Consider the following 6,634-nt stretch of genomic DNA (forward strand, 5'->3'; position numbering starts at 1 on the left):
GGAAGCAATCTTTCAGACTGCCTACACTCTGTCCATCCTGCCAATGAAGAAATGGGGAACCAAGTGGGGCACCTTGGCTCAGCTAACATCACACATTGATGTGGTGTTTGAATGAAAAGGAGCCCTTAGATCCTGACTTCCAATAAACCTGACCACCTATCATGCCCAGTGCTGTTAAGCCTTTCTCTGGCTTGTTTTAATATTGTTGCTATGGTGTAACTTAGCTTTACCTTCCCCATTGCCATTCATCTCTGAACCAAGTTAAAACACTTTACCAGAGTACAATTTCACAGTGAAGAGAAGAGGGAAATTAAATAACGGTAGATGCCGACAGAAAAACATGAACCCAAACCTAGTTTGGAACGGGCGCTTTAGACTCATTACCCACAGACCCACACATACCCCACAGCTCTGTGTATCACAACACTTGCGTTGTTTCCAGGCAGGATCATTCCGTCTCTGTGTTAAGAAAGCCAGAACCGGGAACAGTGTGCACTGCAATAGGGGGCCTTGTCTGGGGCAAAAATCCCCCCCCCCCTTTGCCGTACACCTGGGGCTCATTGAAACCTTGATGGCGAAACCTTACTTCCACGTGGCTCCTTCTCCATAGCAGCTGACTTGTGCTGAAATCGAGTTTCTTGTTCTGCCGTTCCCATACGAATGTTGGCAAGAGGCATTCAGGCCGCAGCACACCAGAGTCCCCCAGGGCCCCCGTCGAGGACATATGAGTATCTAGACACACTCGGTTTCAGGCTGCCTGACAGCAGCAGCACAACCCCTGTGAGGGATTTTTAAACAAGTTGGTGATTTTCAGATGACGGATGCTAGCCACAGGAGTTTAAAGTGCTTCTGTGCATCTTAGGCTGCCGGTGAAATACCAATTTCTCCTTTTTTTAGAACAATTATTTCTTTTATTTCTCCCCAGACGAGCCCTCAGACATTCTTCTCCTCCCTTCTGAGGCTCCTCTTGGAAAGAGCCAGCACAGTAGATCATGCTGGGTGACTCCCCAGATACAGTTGCCGAACACAGGTGCATTCTGGGGCTTGGGCGTCTGGCTTAGCCTCTGATTTGCTGCAGGAAAAATACTCACTGTAGTTTCCCAATTCCCAAATATGGCTACTTTGAAGATGGATATGATGTATTAATTTTTGTGTTTTTACAGACTTATGCTCTGCAGACATAACAGCATTTTTCCAAGAAAGGAAGAGAGAAATGACTTCAGTTTCTGTACCTTAGGAACAGCGAGACAGGATTTGTTGGTCTTCTTGTCTCTTAAAGGAGGCAACGGGGATTCCTGAAATGGAAATAAAGAGCCTGCTGTTTGACCTGGAGCTCTGAAGACCCACTTTTAAACTATATGTGGTTGATGGGGAAAGCAACATGTGAAGCCCTGACACAGTGCTCGGCAATTAGAACTCGGTAAATAACCATCCTTTCCCTCTCTCTCCACATTTGCCCCCTCATCTCCACCACCAAAGATCAGACTTTTGTTACTGAGGTTTTGCTAATAGTAATGAACTCTAAAGATGGTTTTTTGATCTTCAAAACAGCTTTAAAAAGATCTGGTATCCTTAAGCAGTGTTATTATGAAAAGCAGAGTCTCCATGGGTCAAGCTAAGAAACTAGGCAGTTTTGTTAACAGAGGTTTATCAGGTGAAATTTATTTTTTACCAAATATTTCTTAATGTTTAATAACCTTGAAAGTTAGCAATGATAACTTTCCCATGTGTGCATGTTAGGTTGCTTCAGTTGTGTCCGATTTTTTGAGACCCTATGAACTATAGCCTGCCAGGCTCCATGGGAATCTCCAGGCACAAATACTGCAGTGGGTTGTCATGCCCTCCTCCAGGGAATCTTCCTGACTCAGGAATCGAACCCTCGTCTCCTGCATTTCCTGCACTTAAGGTAGATTCTTTACTGACCCAGCCACCTGGGAAGCCCCTATAATACTTGCTAGGATTCGTAAAGTGGTTTAGACTTGACAAAGCCTTTTCATATCCATTGTCCCTTTTGACCCCTTTTAACCCTCATGGGAAATAGCTAATGGAGGGATTTAATATGTGAGAAACTAAGATGGCACAGCATCAATGTGGCAAAAGAGAGCAAGTTAGCAAAAAGCCTGGGAAGTAATGTAAGGAATGTGTTGGGGTTGGGGAGTTAAGGGCCATAATGTTTTCTGTGATGAATGCTGGGCTGTGTTCCCCAGGCCCCTCCCCACAAATGAAAAGATTTGTGGCCCTTGTTTTGGAGTGTAGTGTCAACACAAAGCCTCCAGCTATCCGCCCCTTCAGAGACTGCTTCAGCTGCAGAGCTTTTCATTCCAAATCCTGTCCCTTCCTGCCAGGGCAGCAACCCACATCCAATAACTGACTTTCAGTCAAACTCTATTTGGCTCTAATACGTCATTTTAGCTCCAGAGTTTCTTACAGTTTTGGTGACATCACAACTTGACTTGTCTTTCTACCTCAGTGTATGCTCTTCCCCTCTCTATCAGGGCTATGAGTCTAAGGGCACTCCTAATAAATACCTTGTACATTAAACTCTGACTCAAAACTGTTCCCTGGAGAACCCAGCATGCATCCGTTGGCTCCAGAACCGACTGAAGAAAGAAGATGGCAAGATGGGGTTTTGGGAACGGACCACACACTCATCACCTGGTTGTCAGTGAAGATCCAATTGCTGTTCATCAGTAAAGTATGTAGTCCTTGGCACAACGTGACTGTCCAGTTGTTAAATGGACACTTGGAGCTGAACTGGGAAGGTATATGGGCAGAAAGGCATGCAGTAATGGTCTTTATATCAGATTTTTGAAAACTACATGGGGAAAGAAACTAAGTGCAGTAGATTCCAGTGGCTGAGCTTGAATGACATTCTAGAAAAAGATAATGAAGTCTTAGAGCTATTAATAGGCAATTGAAAGCCAAATAAGACAATGCTGCTTGGTGGCATAGGAAAACAATCTCATCTTCTGCAGTAGGAGGGGGAGGACCAGAGCTTCATTATAAAAATAGCCAAACTGCCTTATTCTGTTTGGGCTGCTTTAACCAAAACACCACAGACTGGATGGTTTATAAACAACAAACATTTATTTCTCATAGTCTGTAATCTGAGAAGTCTAAGATCAAGGCACAGGCATGTCTTATGTCTGGGGAGGTCCACTTCCTGGTTCATAGACAGCCATCTTGTCCCTGTGTGCCCACACGGCAGCATGGGCAAGGCAACTCTGTCTGGGACCTCTTTTCAAAGAGCACTCACCTCATTTATAAGGGTTTCATCCTTATGACCTAATAACTTCCCTACAAGGCCCTCACCTCCAAATACCATCCCATTGGAAATTAGGTGTCAACATATGAATGTTGAGGGGACACAAACATTCTGTCTCTACCACTACTCTCCAATGAAGGTTAAAGTCTGAGCCAAGGAAGTTCTGCTATTTCAAGGTCAGGGCTCTGGCAAAATCTGGGACCCTGGCATATAGGATGGAAACATCTGGGTTGGAATCCCCAAAACTTGGAATCTTTAGGCTTTCCTGAACTTCATGAGTCTAAATAAGTGGACTAGCCCTCCCTAGGAAGACTTAACATCTCCTCCTTGCTTGAAGACCATGAAGAGACCTCCTCAAGAAGGCATGTCCCCCTCCCAGGACCTGCCTGCACCTTCTCTTTTGGACTCTGAAGTTAAATCGCAGCATAACCTAGCTGCTGACGTGTTGGGCCTTATAAGGGATAAGAGGGACTATATCCCGAAGGAGCCATAAAACCTAGCCACTAGGTATGGTGGGAGTTAAAATAGATATTTCATCAAGAGGGCAAAAACATCAAATGAGATAAAGAAGAATTTAATGACTTGAGAGTACTCTCTTGAGAAATAGAATTTAATACCCTGGCAAAAGACCCCAGAAGATAATGTAAACTTCCTTTGAGGATGACTCCTAGAAACCTGGAAAAAGTGACTGTCCACAGTCAGTGAGGTTCAAATATCACAGTTCTCATGGTAGTTGATAAAGGAAGGGAGCAAAAGAATTAGAGAAGTGGGCATGCTGAAGTGGATATACTATGTAAGGCCAGAAAACCCAAGTAATCATGGTCCAGAGGAAAGCCAGAAGGCTGCATCAATCATCAAGGCCATAAAGAATGGTCTTGTAAGAGGACAACAGCACCACAAAAATGTCCAGTGGTGCTCTATCTACAGATCAGAGCTGTCTGTAGGTAGTCATCACAGACCTGGGTTCACTGATGGTAGCGGGGGTGGCTCCACAACAATGGAAACCAGGCAGTACTGCCAGCTGTTGAAAGACAAGTAGATGGGATTACTCTAACCAGCAAGTCAGAGTGGCAACCAAGGTGGGCCTGACCTTCAGAGCTATGGCTGATGAATCCAGCTTCCCCGGGGGGAAATGTTTGGACAACCAATAGGGACGCTGTTCAGACTGTACCACCAGAGGAAATTAGGAAGGATGATCAGATATCGGAATACAGTTGCCTCAGTAGAATACCACAATTCCTTGCCCAGTTTCTGGACCCAATCCAGTTTTTGGATCTAGAATCCACTGGCTGAGGAGACAACCAAATCCACAAGAGTAAGAACCCTGCTATTAATACATGATGACAAAGATACATAGTAATAATAGTTTTAGTCTTTCCCAAAAGAAACCTCATTTACTCAGAAAACCGAATGCTGAAGACAGGGAGATATCCAAATATTTTCATTTATTAATTTTTTCAGCTTTGTTGAGGTATGACAAATGAAATTGTAATATTTTTAAAGTGTATGTGGTGATTTGATAAATGTGTACATGGAGAAGGGGCTTCCCTGGTGGCTCAGACAGTAAAGAATCTGCCTGCAATGTGGGAGGCCCGGGTTTGATCCCTGGGTCAGGAGGATCTCCTGCAAAAGGGACATTCCAGTGTTCTTGCCTGGAGAATTCCATGGACAGAGGAGCCTGGCAGGCTATAGTCCTTGGAGTCGCAAAGAGTCAGACATGACTGAGTGGCTAACACTACAGCTATACATTGAGAAAGGATTTCCACCACTGAGTTAATTAACACATCTATCATCCTACACATACACCTTTGTGTGTGTGTGAGAACACTTAAGTTCTACTCTCTTAGCAAAGTCAATTACACTATACAGTTTTTTTCAGCTATAATCACCTTGTTATTCATTAGATCCTCAGATCTTATTCATCTCGTAACTGAAAATTTGTGCCTTTTTAGCAGCCTCTCCCTATCGTTTCTCCCACCTCCCCTGTCCTAGGCAACTATCAATCCATTCTCTGCTTGTGTGAACTCAACTTTGTTTTGTTTTAGATTCTCTATATAAGTGATATCATACAGTACTTGTCTTTCTCTGCCTGGCTTATTTCACTTAGCATAATGCTCTGCAGCTTCATGCATGTTGTTGCAAATGATAGGTTTCCTTCTTTTTTAGGGTGAGTAAATATATACACACACAGAGACACACAAACATATACATATTCATTTCTTTATCCATTCATCTGTCAGCGGACACTTAGGTTGTTTCCATACCTTGGCTATTGTAAATAGTGTTTACAATATGAGAATACTGGTATCTCTTCAGGGTACTGCTTTCATTTCCTTTGGTTACATATCCAAAATGAGTACACGGGCATAGTGGGATTTCTGGATCATATGGTTGTTGCTGTTGTTCAGTCACTCAGTCATGTCCAACTCTTTGTGAACCCATGGACTGTAGCATGCCAGGCTTCTCTGTCTCCTGGAGTTTGCTCAAACTCATGTCCATTGAGTTGATGCCAACCAACCATCTCATCCTCTGATGCCCCTTTCTCCTCCTGCCTTCAATCTATCCTGGCATCAGGGTCTTTTCCAATGAGTTGACTCTTCGCATCAAGTGGCCAAAGTATTGGAGTTTCAGCTTCAGCATCAGTCTCTTCGATGAATATTCAGGGTTGCATGTCCTTTAGGATTGACTGGTTTGATTTCCTTTCTGTCCAAGGGACTCTCAAGAGTCTTCTCCAGTGTCACAGTTTCATATGGTAATTCTTTTTAAAAATTTCTTGAGGAATCTTCATACTATTTTCCATAATGGCTGCACCAGTTTACATGTCCACCAACAGGGCATGATGGTAATCTTTTCTCTTTATCCTTGTCAGCGTTTGCTGTCTCTTCTCCTTTTGGTAATAGACATCCTAACAGATTTGAGGTAATATCTCATCGTGGTTTTTGATTTGTATTTCCCTGATGATTAGTGAGGCTAAGAACCATTTTATGTACCTTTAGGCCATTTGTATGTCTTCTTTGGAAAATGTCTATTCGGGTCCCTTGCCCATTTTTAATTGCGTGTGTGTGTGTGTGTGTGATTTTGTTTGTTTCCAGTTTGAGTCCCTTATATATTTTGGAAAAGTCTTTATCTCTTATTCACTTCTGAAGGACAACTTTGCCAAATAAAGTGTTTTTCTTTCAGTGCTTAGAATATATCTTCCCACTCCCTCCTGGCCTGTGAGATTTCTGCAGAAAAATCTTATAATCTTATGAAAGCTATCTTGTATATAACAAGTTGCTTTTCTTTTGTTGCTTTAAAACTTTTCTCTTTATCTTTAACTTATCTTTAACTTAATTATACTATACATGTAACTTCAATTACAATGTACCA

General features: G+C 42.8%; 1 long non-coding RNA gene across 11 annotated transcripts in view; it reads right to left on the reverse strand.

Moving 5' to 3' along the window:
• LOC123332829 overlaps window positions 1–1,821 on the reverse strand; it is a 144,314-nt gene extending 142,493 nt beyond the window's left edge. For 2 of the 11 annotated variants that reach the window (XR_006640865.1, XR_006640863.1), the window contains exon 1: window positions 403–1,817. This is a non-coding gene — a long non-coding RNA (uncharacterized LOC123332829). Of the gene's footprint in view, window positions 1–402 lie in introns of all 11 variants that reach the window. The other 9 variants (XR_006549912.2, XR_006549911.2, XR_006640864.1 and 6 more) reach the window with 8 other exon arrangements.
• Between the last annotated feature and the right edge of the window lie 4,813 nt (window positions 1,822–6,634).

This window comes from Bubalus bubalis, chromosome 3 (assembly GCF_019923935.1).
Source record: "Bubalus bubalis isolate 160015118507 breed Murrah chromosome 3, NDDB_SH_1, whole genome shotgun sequence".
In the NCBI taxonomy this organism is placed as follows: domain Eukaryota; kingdom Metazoa; phylum Chordata; class Mammalia; order Artiodactyla; family Bovidae; genus Bubalus; species Bubalus bubalis.